Here is a 17,514-nt window from a genome sequence, read left to right as displayed (position 1 = left end):
TGCTTTTTTAACCTTGTCTTCCTTGTCCAAGCTTTGTGTGAGTGTGTGTGTGAGTGTGTGTGTGTGTGTGTGTGTGTGTGTGTGTGTGTGTGTGTGTGTGTGTGTGTGTGTGTGTGTGTGTGTGTGTGTGTGTGTGTGGTGGGAGGAGTGTGTGTGTGTGGTGGGAGGGGTATGTGTGTCCAGGAGGGGGTGCGTATACTTATACTTTTTTCTGTGTGGGCTGCGTTTATGTTTGCCTGCTTTTGTGTGTGTGTGAACTTTTGAGTATGTGTGTGTACATTGTTTTTATTTAGTATGTGTGTATGCATGAGTATGAAACTTGAAGCGACGGTCTTGCTTCATGCAAGTTGTCGTCCCTGCACGAATCCCCGACCCTCCAAGTGGTTGGGCACCATTCCTTTCCCCCGTCCGATCCCAGATCCTATATAGTGTCATATAGTCGTAGTTACTATGGGTATAGTCGTTGTCGTATACCTACCTTACCTTACTATTTGTATTTAATGTTTGAGCCTGCAGAATCGAGCTATTAGCTCTTGGACCCCGCTTTTCTAACTGTTGGTCGTCTAATATACAGATTCCTAACCTAATTTTCTTTATCAGATCTTCTACACATATTTCTCTCTAACACTGACATACACACACCCAGGAAGCAGCCCGTAGCAGCTGTCAAACTCCCAGATACCTATTTACAGCTAGGTGAACAGGGTCATCAGGGTAAAACTCTGCCCATTTGCTTTCTGCCTCTGTCGGGAATCGAACCCGGGTCTGTAGATTACGTCTCCTGAATACTGTGTGTGTACTCACCTATTTGTGCTTGCGGGGGTTGAGCTTTGTCTCTTTGGTCCCGCCTCTCAACTGTCAATTAACTGGTGTACAGATTCCTGAGCCTACTGGGCTCTATCATATCTACATTTGAAACTGTGTATGGAGTCAGCCTCCACCACATCACTTCCTAATGCATTCCATTTACTAACTACTCTGACACTGAAAAAATTCTTTCTAATGTCTCTGTGGCTCATTTGGGTACTCAGTTTCGACCTGTGTCCCCTTGTTCGTGTCCCACCCGTGCTGAAGAGTTTGTCTTTGTCCACCCTGTCAATTCCCCTGAGAATTTTGTAGGTGGTTATCATGTCTCCCCTTTCTCTTCTGTTTTCCAGGGACTTGAGGTTCAGCTCCTTCAGCCTATCATCGTAGCTCATACCTTTCAGTTCCGGGACAAGTCTGGTGGCACATCGCTAAATCTTCTCTAACTTTGTCTTGTGGTTTAACTAGATATGGACTCCAGGCAGGAGCTGCATATTCCACGGTTGGTCTGACATAAGTGGTATACACGGTCCTGAACGATTCCTTACACAAGTTTCTAAAGGCAGTTCTTATGTTGGCCAACCTAGCATATGCCCCTGATGATATCCTTTTGATGTGGGCCTATGGGGACAGGTTCGGTGTGATATCAACCCCCAGATCTTTCTCTCTATTTGATTCTTGCAGGATTTCCCCTCTCAGATGGTACCTTGTGTTCAGCCTTCTGCTCCCTTCGCCTAATTTCATTACCTTACATTTCCTGAGTTGAACTTTAGCAGTCATTTTCTAGACCATTCATCCAGTTTGTCCAGGTCATCCTGTAGTCTCTGTCTATCTTCATCTGTCTTGATTCTTCTCATAATTTTTGCATCATCAGCAAACATTGAGAGGAATGAGTCTATACCTTCTGGAAGAGATCATTTACGTATATTAGAAACAGAATTGGTCCAAGTATAGAGCCCTGTGGGATTCCGCTGGTGACATCTCGCCACTTTGATGTCTCTCCCCTTACAGTAACTCGCTGTTTCCTGGTGCTTAGATACTGTCTTATCCACTGGAGCACCTTACCTTTTACTCTTGCCTCTTGCTCCAACTTTTGTAACAGCCTTTTATGGGGTACTGTGTCAAAGGCTTTCTGACAGTTCAAGAAAATGCAGTCGGCCCACCCTTCTCTTTCTTGCCTAATTTTTGTTACTTGGTCATAGAATTGTATTAAATGTGTGTGTGTGTGTGTGTGTGTGTGTGTGTGTGTGTGTGTGTGTGTGTGTGTGTGTGTGTGTGTGTGTGTGTGTGTGTGTGTGTGTGTGTGTGTGTACTCACCAATTTGTACTCACCTATTTGTGCTTGTGGGGGGTGAGCTTTGGCTCTCTGGTCCCGCCTCTCAACCGTCAATCAACTGGTGTACAGATTCCTTAGCCTGCTGGGCTCTATCATATCTACATATAAAACTGTGTATGGAGTCAGCCTCCACCACATCACTGCCTAATGCAGTCCACCTGTTAACTACTCTGGCACTGAAAAAGTTCTTTCTAACGTCCCTGTGGCTCATTTGGGTACTCAGTTTCCACCTGTGTCCCTGTGTTCGCGTACCACCCGTGTTAAACAGTTTACCTTTATCTACCCTGTCAATGCTTCTGAGAATTTTGTAGGTAGTGATCATGTCTCCCCTTACTCTTCTGTTTTCAAGTGTCGTGAGGTGCATTTCTCGCAGCCTTTCTTCGCAACTCATGCCTTTTAGTTCTGGGACTAGCCTAGTGGCATATCTCTGAACTTTTTCAAGCTTCGCCTTGTGTTGGATAAGGTACGGGCTTCATGCTGGGGCCGCATACCCCAGGATTGGTCTAACATATGTGGAATACAAGGTATACATTCCCGAGCCTACTGGGCTCTATCATATCTACATTTGAAACTGTGTATGGAGTCTGCCCCCACCATATCACTTCCTAGTGCGTTCCATTTACTAACTACTCTGACACTGACGTCTCTGTGACTCATTTGGGTACTCAGCTTCCACTTGTATCAATTTGTGCGTGTACCGCCTGTGTTGTTGCCCGAAACGCATTGCGTAATAGTGGCTTTAGGCATTGTATGTACTAGCTCTATCTATATATCAATCCATTAATGTAACATCACTTGTATGTATGTACCTTACCTGAATAAACATATTTATTTATTTATATTTAAATAATCCATCCGTGTCTACCTGTTAATTCCTGCTACCTGAGAATTTTGTGTCTGGTGGTCATGTCTTCCCAAGCTCTTCTGGTATACAGCGACGTGAGGTGCAATTCACGCAGCCTTTCCTCGTAATTCATGCCTCTTAGTTCTGGGTCTAGAGAAATACTTATAATCTTTCACCAGCTTTGTCTTGTGCTTAACAAGGCATAGAGGGCTATTTACTCCAGGATTGGTCTTACATACGTGGTATACAAGGTTCTGAATGATTCCTTATACAAGTTTCTGAAGGCAGTTCTGATATTAGCCAGCCTCGCACACGCCGCTGATGATATTCTTTTGAAGTTTCAGGAGACAGGTTTGGCGTGATATCAACCGTGCATTTGTGCTTGTTGGATGATTGCGTACTAGTGCTTGTGTGTTTGCCTAACGACGTACGAACTTGTATGTGCTTGCTTGGATGCATATAATGTCCCAGCATTCATACGCCAAAACCAGTAGTCAGATAGTACCTAATATCACATAATATATCAATGCTCATTGATTATTTTATCCAAATGATAACAGAAGCAGAAAATAAATGAGCTCATATGCTTGCATCTAAGCTCTTGGAACTAATAATATTTGTCAAGGAAGTTTTAGGGCGTGTGTTGAAGGTCAGAGGGAGGTGTTGGTTGTGGGGGGCGACCATAGCTCCAGGATGAAGGTCCTCACGACTCCCTTCTGGGCGTCACGCTTTCACTGATGAGATAACGAACTCCGCCTTCTCCCCTGACACACGGGTGATGGGTACTCCCCCTCACCTGACACACAGGTGATGGGTACTCCCCCTCACCTGACACACAGGTGATGGGTACTCCCCCTCACCTGACACACAGGTGATGGGTACTCCCCTCACCTGACACACAGGTGATGGGTACTCCCCTCACCTGACACACAGGTGATGGGTACTCCCCTCACTTGACACACAGGTGATGGGTACTCCCCTCACTTGACACACAGGTGATGGGCACTCCCCTCACCTGACACATAGGTGATGTGTCGTGTGTCAAACACCTGTAATAACATAGAACTGAAGAGGTGGTGGTGGTAGTAGGGTGCTTTGTCACGTGACAGCAGAAAGATAAAGATTTTTGGGGGGTGTAATAAAATTACTCATAATTACGAGTAATAAATAAAACTCATTAGACTTAACCTTACTGAACGCAACATAGGAATCATAGACTCTACTTCAAGTCAATTGGACCAATGGCTCTGAGCTCCGCGTCCAAGAGGCCCTCGTTCTTGGGTATTATAATATAGTATAGCTTTACTAGTCTAGTCAAGTAAACGTGCCCAACTTGCAATGGCTTCATCATAAACCAACACAGACTTGCAACGTAATGTCTTCTGAATTCTTGAACTGAATTGAACCTGTAGTCTTACATGTTCACAAGAGAGATTACCTTTATAATAATTACCGCAAGTTTTTAATAACATCCAAAACAATAACTTGTATTCAGCAAAGTTGTTCACTTAGACTTTTAATGTTTTTTTTGTCTAAACCAAAAATAAAAATTAATATTTGTAATAAGTAATCTCACGAACACACTGCCACAAAGACACTCATTCTCTGCCTAAGTTGTGTTGACATGGCACATTATGACACGACATGACATGATGCATCACATGACACATGATGCATCACATGACACATGATGACATGACACATGATGACATGACACATGATGACATGACATGACACATGATGACACGACATGACACATGATGACATCACATGACACATGATGACATGACATGACACATGATGACATAGTTATAGGCTTAGGGAGTGATCAGACGTATCACTAAAAAAATATATACTACAACTGCACTTGCACCCCCCCCCTTCCCCACACCAACAGCCCCACCAACACCACACCAACACCACACCATCACCACACCAACAATCCCACCAACAACCCCACCAACAACCCCACCAACAACCACACCATCACCACACCTTCCTCCCTACACACTCTGGCATTTCCCTCGCCACTGTTCAAAAGGATTTGTAGCCAGGATTTACAGGGAAATCATGACGCACTATACACACCCACGATGATGACTCTGTCCTTGCGTAGTGCGAGCGCTCACACACACGCGCTCACACACACGCGCTCACACACACACACACACACACACACACACACACACACACACACACACACACACACACACACACACACACACACACACACATTTTTGCATAAAGGTGTTAGGTGATCCACGTCTTAGTCACATAAAGTGCTAACCAACATATCGTGGATAATAATATTTCATTCACTTGGGCCATCGGGGGTCTGGTCCTCCGATGACTGGATTATTTAGAAGACCGGCTTAGCGAATCAGAAGGTGGTGCGAGACTGGCTTGGTGGCTTAGAAACGGTTTACGAATGGATTGGAGGCTTAGAAGGGGTTCATGAACAGCTTGGTGGCTTAGAAGGGGTTCGTGAACGGCTTGGTAGCTTAGAAGGGGTTCGTGAACGGTTGCTGGCTTAGAAGGGGTTCGTGAACGGCTTGGTAGCTTAGAAGGGGTTCGTGAACGGCTTGGTAGCTTAGAAGGGGTTCGTGAACGGCTTGTTAGCTTAGAAGGGGTTCGTGAACGGCTTGGTAGCTTAGAAGGGGTTCGTGAACGGCTTGGTAGCTTAGAAGGGGTTCGTGAACGGCTTGGTAGCTTAGAAGGGGTTCGTGAACGGTTGCTGGCTTAGGAAATTTATGTTTAGAAGAACAAATATTTAGAATAATGGAGAGTGACCCCATTTGTTATTTATATAATATCAAATGTCCTTTCAATAAACAAAGTCCTTTAAATACGGGGAACCATAAGAAACACGGCTGATAGATACGATAACTTAATCCTTTTATGTTGAATAAAACAGTAATACTCATACCAACATACAACAGAAGGCACTAAACTATTATACACATTAAACTACTATGCACATTAAACTATTATACACATTAAACTACTATGCACATTAAACTATTATACACATTAAACTACTATACTCATTAAACTACTATATATATTAAACTACTATACACATTAAACTACTATACACTGAACTACTATACACATTAAACTATTAAACACATTGAACTACTATACATATTAAACTACCATACACACTAAACTACTATACACATTAATCTACTTTCATTAAGGGTCTTGGTATCCAAAAACGATAACGATATTACCTGTTAATCTTCAAAGCTGGACTAAACACATGAGAACACAGGCAACATCTGAAAGAGGCATTTTGACACATATTGCCTGAAACGCATTGGTGGCTTTAGGCATAGTACATTCTAACTCAAAGTAGAAATCTAACATTCTGTTTGTAACTCATTTTGTATGTATGTACATTTACCTGAATCAAAATTATTATTATTTTTTTTGAGGCAACTCCTATTCTTATACTGAACTGAACTCATTCGTATGTATGTCTAACAATCGTTTGAAACGACCCATTGATCCCACGGTTATAATTGAAAATTGTTTACTGGTTTTTAAAAAAATCGTAACTGGGTTTTTAAATAAATATTAAAAAAAAAAAACTTTGAAAACGCTTTATTTTTTTTAGAAGCGTTAACAATAAAACTTTGGAGTAAAAGATGATGCTTTTAGAACGGAAAAAGGGATGATCCCCATCTATTTGATCGAATGATTAATTAGAAACACTAATAGGTCAACTAGTTGCTGGGAAAGAAATGAGCTAAATAATAAACAAATATTTCATATAAACCTTCACAGATGAAAAACATAAAATTTACCCAGTGTAGAAGCAATCTACCAAGATATTGGTGAACATAGACTGGGTACATTCACATCAATAACATGGATACAATTAAATAAAATGAGAAGCTTTAACCAAATGAATTATCCGGTCATGATGATGTACTCGAGTGTCCTAAACGAATGCAAGGAGGAGCTTAATTGGCCTCTTACATTAATTGGAACTGGTGTAAGCAGTAAATAGGTACCTGGGAGTTAGACAGCTGCTTCGAGCTGCTTCCTGGGGATGTGTAACAAAAAGGAGGCCTGGTCGAGGACCGGGCCGCGAGGACGCTAAGCTGCGAAATCATCTCAAGATTGCCTCTACTGCTTGAAGCGTCGCTAATAATATAAATGTCGACAAATAAATGAACCAATATTAAAATAAAAAGAGTGTAGCAGTCTTGCTGCGAACCACTATCCGTTTCCCACTAATTGTGGCAAAAGTTCCTGGGAGCAGTAATTTTAGATTGTATAAGAAGTTAACTAGCAAATTACAAGCCGATAAGAGGGTGTTTTAAAATAGTAAACATAATGTTTATCTGGACCTCAACAAGGCCTCCGATACAGTTCTGAATGAGAGGCTTTTCAGAAAGGTCGAAGGCGCTTGGCATCGCAGGAAAATGACAAATTTACATCAATGACCAGGATATTACTGGGTGAATTTATCAGGGCATATGAGGGGACCTTGGACAAGCCGCCAGCTTGCTGTCCTTGTCGAGACCACTAGAGAGAGAGGGTGGTCCTCAGGTAAACTCAGGCAGAACAGGTTAACAACTTTTGGGCAATTTAGGTGACAGATCTCGACCTTAAAGTCACCAGCAATTAAGTATTAATGAATTTTGTTCTTATTTATTATTAAGTTTCTGACCTTTGAGTTGATTTTATTAAACATGTATTTATTTAAATAAACTATTACTATAATTACTAATATTATCGTTCGTATTATTAGTAATATTATTAGAATTTACGGGTTCACCCATACCAGGAAATATAACTTGTTTTGACTTATTTTAACTCGCTCAAAATAATTAACCTAAGCTGACTTATTTTAGCTGTGGCAGCAACGTATATATCAAGAGGAGTATTCAAATTCTCTGTGTATATACAATGAGAGATTACTTGAGCTACTACAGTATACAGTGTTCTTGCTAGTTGGTCAAAAATTTAAGTAGACTTCTAAGTGGATTAATAATTATTCAAATAGAGGTTGACTGGCCTAATTGAAAGTCAAAATTAAACCAAAACAAAACTATACGCACTGAGTGACCTTACTGTTTTGTATATGTAAACTCAATAACATATCTGTAGTATATTTCGTGTGTGAATATTTATTTATTTAATTTTTATAAAATTTTCAATTTCAATAGTTACCCCTACAGAACAATAATTCATTAGTGATACATTCTTTATAACATTTTATTGATGAAAGAAAACGAGTAACTCTAGGATAGACTGTTTCAATTTCCAACAAGATAAATGTCATATATGCTCGATGTTGACTAAAAGAACAAAAATTTATTTTATCAAATGTATAATACTTATCATAATTTACACAACGAAATTGTGTAAGTTATAAACAGTTGTGTCTTAACCATAAACAGATGGAATCCATTCACGAAAGTCTTCATAGTTTGAAATAATGTAAAGTTCCCTAAGTACATTAAGTCGGTAAAATGTCTTCGAAGGAAGAAGAGAATTCCACATTAAATATGAGCGCTTTCGTCAGTCTCGCCTCACTGATGTGTCGCTAGAAGCTACGTTTCGAGCACTAAAGGTAATACAAGGGTTAACAGCCTTACCATTCACCTATAGGGCTCTCGGAGACTTGAACCTAGACTTGAAGTCTTGAATTCCGTTCTGAGACTTGAATGGACCCAACGTGTGTGAGGCCAAAACTCTAATTTATTTACATAACGCCTTAAATTATGCAGCTTTCAAGCTCGTAAAATACTTAATGCATTTGAACAAAGCTGCCAAAATTGTTGAAAGATGTACAGGTTTCGTATGTGAATGGGTAAGTACCTGATGAATCTTGGCCCAGAGATTTAAGGGTCTAAACATTAAGCACAGTTAACGGAAACCTTTGCCAGGCCATTATAGAATTATAACGCATAATAGAAAGTGATTTCCAATTAGCGACTGTTACACCAATTTTCATGAAAGCTGTTAAGAAATGTTCACTAATTTATCATCCATCCACTTAATTTGCCATCAAAATAAAACATAATTATTTTAACATTATTTGGGTTAAATTATTTCTCGATTCCTAGCAGGCAAAAGCGGCCATGTAGTTCTGCAAATGATGTTTGTCATTAAGAAATATAACTGGGAATATAATATAATCAGTAGTATATAATATACTAATATATAATATAATAATATAATATATATATAATAATATAATATATATATAATATATATATAATATATATAATATAATATGACTATAATATAATCAGTAGACACTGATTCGTCATGGTGACGAATCAGAGCAAGGAATGGCAAATATATATCACTGTAGACGGAGTTAAGATTAGCTGATACATGATTTACAGAATGCAGATGAAAAGGTCACAATGACGTGGCTGAAAATGTTGACCAGACCACACACTAGAAAGTGAAGAGACGACGACGTTTCGGTCCGTCTTGGACCATTCTCAAGTCGATTGTGATAATGGTCCAGGACGGACCGAAACGTCGTCGTCTCTTCAATTTCTAGTGTGTGGTCTGGTCAACATGATTTATAGTAGATGGACTGGATATATGAGCAAATCTACCTCAAATGTAGACGATGAATCACGGTAACGTGGCTGAAGATATGATGAATGGAGAAACGATGACGATTCGGTTTGTACTGGACCATTATAAAGTCGTTATACGTTTCTTCATTTTCTGGTGTGTGGTTAAGATATCATACTTCAAATCTACTCTGCAAATCTATTCCAACTCTCATTTCTACCGCCTTCTCCTCTTTTATCACCCCTTCTCTCCTATTCCCCTATCTCCCTCCTCTTTCACTATTCCCCCTCTCCCACCCTTTCTCATAACATCTCCTCCCTTCTCTTATTACTTTCTCAAAGTCTCCTCACTCTCCATCCCACTCCTTCCTCTCTCCTCCGTCAATTGAGCTTATCATACATATCCATACAGTACGGGAGCCGGTCGGCCGAGCGGACAGCACGCTGCACTTGTGATCCTGTGGTCCTGGGTTCGATCCCAGGCGCCGGCGAGAAACAATGGGCAGAGTTTCTTTCACCCTATGCCCCTGTTACCTAGCAGTAAGATAGGTACCTGGGTGTTAGTCAGCTGTCACGGGCTGCTTCCTGCGGATGGAGGCTTGGTAGGACCGGACCGCGGGGACACTAAAGCCCCGAAATCATCTCAAGATAACAGCACTTCATACTGGAGCAATACGCAACATTCAAGAACAAAAATAGTTTACATTCATGTCCCGCAAGAGGACAAACAGTAGACTACAGATATCTTATCGGTATAAGATAACAGACGGTAGACTACAGATACTGGAAGACACGCATCTGAAGGTGACTGGCGTCTTCCCCGTCACGTACAGACTTCACCGAAACAGTTTGCTTGATCACACAAGTATTAACCTCGTTATTGTCTTTCTTGGCAAAAGTGCTTCGACAATTGATCATGAAGATCAACTGTCCGGACGACACCGTCGGTGAGACACACACACACACACACCGGAAACCAGCATCCTGTGAAAGTCGCAGAATACCATCTTTAGTAACACTTTTGGCGGAACCTGTTCGTCCCAATCGGCAAGAAAATGATCCGAGAGTTACCAGGAAGTAGATTGTGAAGAAATTCATACAGCGAACAAAAGTTGTCGGGCTGCGGCGGCCCTTGGGAGCTAAGCTACGAGTCCAGGAGCTGTAATTCATCACAGTCCAGACTGAATTATTTACGATAAATAATAATATCGATAACGCAAAAATACATTGAAACCTAAAGGAAATTAAATATTTTTAATGTAGAAGAGAATGACAGTCTGTGCCAGGTAGGAGGTCAGACACTTGAGGCTAGCTTCAACCAACTTTTCAGTATGTCACATGGGTGGTGTGTGACTTTCAAGAACTTGTCGGGTCTGCCATTTTGCCCCTGGTAAGAAATATTGGTCTCTGGAATTTTTAAGTAGTCTGAAATCGGAGATTTGTTTCAGTTGAGTTTTTAGAAATTTCTCAGCTGTTCGTAATATTACATTACGTAATATTAAGAGAGAGAGAGAGAGAGAGAGAGAGAGAGAGAAAGAGAGAGAGAGAGGAGACACATCACGTAATATCAAATCAGTCCCTGTGAATCATTGTACTAGCAACATCATCAGTCATCTATAAACGCTTCTCTCAAAACATCCTTTTACCAACTATCACTCGTAGCTCATTGTAGTGTATTTAGCCTCTGTTTCCCCCCCACAATAGAATTTACACGTACGAGCCATTACGTCGTGCACAAAAGCACTGGAGAGAAAGACATGCCTCGCCCTCACACAGCTCTTATCACACTCCTTCATCTTTCAACGTGGCTTTTGATCTTAATGTGATCCGTTTGTCTTGGGCTTCCTGTTCCGTCTCTATTGGTCTAGTGGTGGTGGAGGTGTTCCGTCTCTGTTGTCAACTGTTAAGTCTAACCAGTATTGTAACGATTTGTATAAATAGTCAGGAAAGCAGAGAGTCACACACAAGTGGCTGAACATTAGACACCCGAACCATGTGAAAACGGGAAACTGATGACTGGTTCAGGCCGGTGCTGGACCATTATTAAGTCCTGAATGACAAAGTGAGATGGAGAGGGACAATTTATAAGAAAAGAGAGTGCCGTGAAAGGTGAAAATAAAGGTACCATTTTCCCCATTTCTAAGTAATTCCAATACTTCTTCCTTATTCCTTTGCTTCACCTTACTTGAGCCATTTAACATCACTCTATCTTAATACTTTCCTTCTAACTTCTCACCTTTCTCCTCATTTTCTTGCCCAACCATTTGAACTGGACGGTAGAGCGACGGTCTTGCTTCATTCTGGTCGGCGTTCAATCCCCGACCATCTAGGTAGTTGGCCACCATTCCTTCCCCCCGTCCCATCCCAAATCCTTATCCTGACCCATTCCAAGTGCTACATAGTCGTAATGGCTTTAGCTCCTTCCCTTCCTCATTTTCTTAATTATTCATTGCTGGGCTTGATGATGCTTCAGGACTGACCGAAATGTTGTCAATTCCGTTATTTTCAGCTACGTGGGTTGGGTGCCTTGGTACAGCTTCTGAGTCTGGGAAATGTGTAGAGAGACGGAGTATATAAAAGGTGGAAGAAGAGAAGATGAATGTCCAAATGAACGCTCACTATGTCATCAGCTGTTGCACCATATGGTAACGCAAAACGGCAGAAATTCTTTTACACACACACACACACACACACACACACACACACACACACACACACACACACACACACACACACACACACACACACACACACAAGAGTATAGTGTGTGTGTTTGTGTGTGAGTGAACACCCCTAGTGAACAAGAGGTTATAGATTTAAACTAGCTAAACACAGATGTCGAAGAAATATAAGAAAATTCACTTTCGCAAACAGAGTGGTAGACGGTTGGAACAAGTTAGCTGAGAAGGTGGTGGAGGCCAAGACCGTCAGTAGTTTCAAAGCGTTATATGACAAAGAGTGCTGGGAAGACGGGGCACCACGAGCGTAGCTCTCATCCTGTAACTACAATTAGGTAATTACACTTAGGTAATTACACACACACTATTGGCCGGTAGTTGAGTGGACAGCACGCTGGACACATAATCCTGTGGTCCGGGGTTCGATTCCCGGCGCCAGCGAGAAATAATGGGCAGAGTTTCTTTCATCCTGATTTCCATGTTCACCTAGCAGTAAATAGGTACCTGTGAGTTAGACAGCTGCTAAGGGCTGCTTCTTGAAAATGTCTGCGTGTGTTAGAGCGATATGTAGTAGATATAAAATAAAGAAAAAATAGATTGTTTAGAAAGCTGGGGTCGAAGAGCTAATAGCACGATTCTACGCTAAGGAAAGCACATTAGGAATGTGTCTTACTGGTAAAAGTAAGTGACCTGAGAGGAACAAGTGGAGTGTTGTCCATGCTTGCTCGTGTCGACCCCGTCCTCACTCACAGCTCCAGGTGCATTGACGAGGAACTCTGTAGAGTAAGACACTAAACCATTATTGACTAGAACACGTTCGAGTCAATAATGGTTACTCTAACATGACGCACTAAGGGAGGGAGCCACAATGTAGCGCACTAAGGGAACCACAGCATGGCGCACTAAGGGAGCCACAACATGACGCACTAAGGGAGCCACAATGTAGCGCACTAAGGGAACCACAGCATGGCGCACTAAGGGAACCACAGCATGGCGCACTAAGGGAGCCACAACATGACGCACTAAGGGAGCCACAATGTAGCGCACTAAGGGAACCACAGCATGGCGCACTAAGGGAGCCATAACATGACGCACTAAGGGAGCCACAACATGACGCACTAAGGGAGCCACAACATGACGCACTAAGGGAGCCACAACATGACGCACTAAGGGAGCCCCAACATGACGCACTAAGGGAGCCCCAACATGACGCACTAAGGGAGCCACAACATGACGCACTAAGGGAGCCACAACATGACGCACTAAGGGAGCCACAACATGACGCACTAAGGGAGCCCCAACATGACGCACTAAGGGAGCCCCAACATGACGCACTAAGGGAGCCACAACATGACGCACTAAGGGAGCCACAACATGACGCACTAAGGGAGCCCCAACATGACGCACTAAGGGAGCCCCAACATGACGCACTAAGGGAGCCACAACATGACGCACTAAGGGAGCCACAACATGGCGCACTAAGGGAACACAAGACAATTGTTTGACAACGAGGAAGCTCTCCCAGGCGTTGCTAAGTGCCTTAGATAAACGAGTGAAATTGCATGTTACTGCGTGATGACCTATTGTTATTGTCTAAGATGGTGAGTGACTGTGTGATGAAGGTGAGTGATGGTGTGTTGATGGTGAAGTGAACGTGAGTGTAGACGCCCAGATGGTGTATTGATGGTGAAGTGAACGTGAGTGTAGACGCACAGATGGTGTGTTGATGGTGAGGTGAACGTGAGTGTAGACGCACAGATGGTGTGTTGATGGTGAGGTGAACGTGAGTGTAGACGCCCAGATGGTGAGTGAACGTGAGTGTAGACGCCCAGATGGTGAAGTGAACGTGAGTGTAGACGCCCAGATGGTGAAGTGAACGTGAGTGTAGACGCCCAGATGGTGAAGTGAACGTGAGTGTAGACGCCCAGATGGTGAAGTGAACGTGAGTGTAGACGCCCAGATGGTGAAGTGAACGTGAGTGTAGATGCCCAGATGGTGTGTTGATGGTGAAGTGAACGTGACGATAATAAAAACAATAGTGTTGATGAAGGTGGCAATGTTTTCTGAACATTGGTATAGTCCTCAACGGAACATTTAAGACCACTGGCCTAATAATCTCCGTTATGAGGGACAGAAAGCCTGGGTATATACTTCAGGTTTGTATATCCCCAGGATGCAACTTCCCCCACAAAAGTTGCCTAAAACTCCCGGGTATACCTATTTACTACTAGGTGAACAGACACATCAGGTGAAAGGAAACGTGCTCAGCCCTATCTGTCCCGACCACGAATCGAACAAGGGATCTCAGATTGTGCGCTCGAGAAGAAATCCAACTGTATTACGAGATCACAAAATGGTACTTAACAGAACATATTAGAGGCTTAGGTCATTGATTTGTTCCATAAGATAAAAATTTTATACCCTTAATATGGTCCTAAACAAAAGTGTTCTGACATTTGATATGGTCCTTAACAGACCACTTTTGGACCTTTAAATGGCAGTTAACAGCACTTTCTAAACCCTTAAAATTGCTATAGCTGTAATAAGATAAATAATTAAGTGGTTGAAGATAATTCAAGACAGAAATTTCAATGTAAATATGGAAAAATGCGAGAAAACTGAGTGATTATATTAAACTACAAAACGCAAGGAAGGCGAGGCCAAGAGCTGACGCTCAACCCAGTAAGCATTCCAGAGGAAAAGGGTGAAGGGAGAGGGGGTGAAGGGTGAGGGGGTGAAGGGAAAGGGAGTGAGAACATGAAGGGAAAGGGGTGGGGGGTTGGGCTCTGTCATGCCTTTAGAGGAGGGGCTACTGACCCACTCGTGATCCCTCCCTCCCCCCCTTTCCCCTCACTATCAGTACTCATTTCCCCCTCACTCGCCTTGCTGTGAGTGCTCACCTCACACCCACTACTCATCACTTTGAGTGCTCACCTCACACCCACTACTCATCACTGTGAGTGCTCACCTCACACCCACTACTCACCACTGTGAGTGCCTACCTCTCCTCACAACCTCCTTACCATGATTACTCACCTCACAACCCCCACCTCCACTTATGTGAGTGACCACTCCACATCCCTCTTTACTGTGAGTGCTTACCTCACGCCTACCCCCTCCCCTCCCCCCCCCTTTCCTCACGGTGAGTGAGTGTTCTACCTCCGAGGTCTGAATCCATCAGCACGAGCTGGGCTCGAACCACGACCGTCTTTCTGAGAATCCTCGTGTTTACATATCCTTCAGTATTTCGTCTCGTCCAAAATTAAAACTTGCAAATCTAATCGTATTTTCTGAGCCGTCGTGAGGAACCAGATGTTAGACTCGCGGAATGTTCGTGTTAATTCAGACAAGATAGTGTTGAACATGGATGGAGTGAACGAACTATAGTGAGTATATAGGATCCTTTACTCAATACGGCGCTGATATATCAGTAACTATAAATGCTCTTCACTCGACAGCAGTTTCACGGAGTCTCTCTGAAGTCTAATCAAGAGGCTCATCAGCTATGTCTGGGTACAAGTGACAGGATGAACAACCCAGCGGGTTTTCTTCCTTTTGGGGAGTGTTGTACATGCTGCTATGGCGGTGTGTCCACTCACATGATGAGTGGCGCTGCCCAATAAACTCGCCCCTCGGGGCAAAATTTAAAAACCATTTCTTTAATGGAGTTCGATGGCTGTTTACAGAACAGCCATCGAACTCCAGGCTTACTGTGGGGAGTGGGAGTGCTTCTGGATGTAAGTGGAAGTTCAAGCTTCAAGAGACAGGCTACAAGATGCAGGCTACAAGGGGCAGGCCATTAGAGGCAGGCTAAAAGACGCTTCAAGACGCAGTAGACTATTGGCCTGCAAAACACAGGCTACAGGAACCATGCAAATAACAATAACAAAACAATGCATTTGGCTGGTGATAAATTATGTAAAAAAACCTCACTGAATTACTGGGTCATATGTCTGAATTTTCTGTAATTCAGTATTTAAAGTCGTTGTTCTCACCTGCGAGACACGATGGAGAGTGTTGACTCATGCACTTTGAAGACGACTGTGACCTTGAGTACTCTCGCTTCCCCTGATGGCACCCACAGTTTGGAGGTCAACCTGTGACCCTAATGATGTCACCTGAGACTCAGAGGTCAGCCTGGGGCTCTCATGGTGGCTCCTGAGGTTCAGAGGTCAGCCTGGGGCCCTCATGGTGGCACCTGAGGTTCAGAGGTCAGCCTGTGACCCCTAATGATGTCACCTGAGGCTCAGAGGTCAGCCTGGGGCCCTCATGGTGGCACCTGAGGTTCAGAGGTCAGCCTGTGACCCCTAATGATGTCACCTGAGGCTCAGAGGTCAGCCTGTGACCCCTAATGATGTCACCTGAGGCTCAGAGGTCAGCCTGTGACCCTAATGATGTCACCTGAGGCTCAGAGGTCAGCCTGTGACCCCTAATGATGTCACCTGAGGCTCAGAGGTCAGCCTGTGACCCCTAATGATGTCACCTGAGGCTCAGAGGTCAGCCGTGGCCCTCATGGTGTCTGTGATGCCACAGAAACAAATTAAATGTAATAACAGTCTTTTGTCGACCGTGAACAATATAATTTAAGGTTACAAACATATTGAAAATAAAATCCTTCGTCATCGCTGTTACTTTCGGTGTTAATGAAGACTGATGCCCAGAGATCGCATCCGTGACTGCCTATAATACGGGTTATAGAATATCCTGGATTATCCTGGATTATAGAAAAAAATATATGTAATAATTAAGCGTGATTGAGTCACAGGGGATTTGGAGGTTCTGATCTGGCTCCACCTTGGCCCTCGTGGCCCTATGACCTTGGCCACCGTGGCCTTTCGTAGTGTGTGCACTTGACACCCCTCTTGTCAACACTTGACACCCTCTTTTGTACAATTGACACCCTTTTTTCATGCTTGACACTCTCTTGTCTATACATGACACCCTCTTTTCTACAGTTGACACCCGCTTTTTCATGTTTGACACCCTCTTTTGTATACATGACACCCTCTTTTGTATATTTGACACCCTCTTGTCTACACTTGACATCCTATTGTATACACCTGACACCTTAATTCTTGTGTATACTTGACTCACTTTTTTAATACACTTGACAATCTATTTCCCTCACTTGACAATCTGTTTCTCTCACTTAACATCATCGTTTTTCTACACTTGACACCTCCTTTTCTACTCTTGACACCTTCTTCTCTACATTTGACATCCTTGTCTATTCACTTGACCCCCTCCCTGTCTGCCCTATCAAACCAGTCCCACAAATTATGACATAACCGAGAAAGCAAAC

The 17,514-nt window shown here is 42.9% G+C and overlaps 1 protein-coding gene across 1 annotated transcript in view; it reads right to left on the bottom strand.

The window, feature by feature from the left end:
• The window catches only part of LOC123759808 (uncharacterized), a 99,171-nt gene that overhangs the window by 33,823 nt on the left and 47,834 nt on the right, over positions 1-17,514 (bottom strand). The window lies entirely within an intron of this gene.

Source organism: Procambarus clarkii, chromosome 8 (genome assembly GCF_040958095.1).
Source record: "Procambarus clarkii isolate CNS0578487 chromosome 8, FALCON_Pclarkii_2.0, whole genome shotgun sequence".
In the NCBI taxonomy this organism is placed as follows: Eukaryota; Metazoa; Arthropoda; class Malacostraca; order Decapoda; family Cambaridae; genus Procambarus; species Procambarus clarkii.
This window is presented reverse-complemented; position numbering and strand designations above follow the sequence as displayed.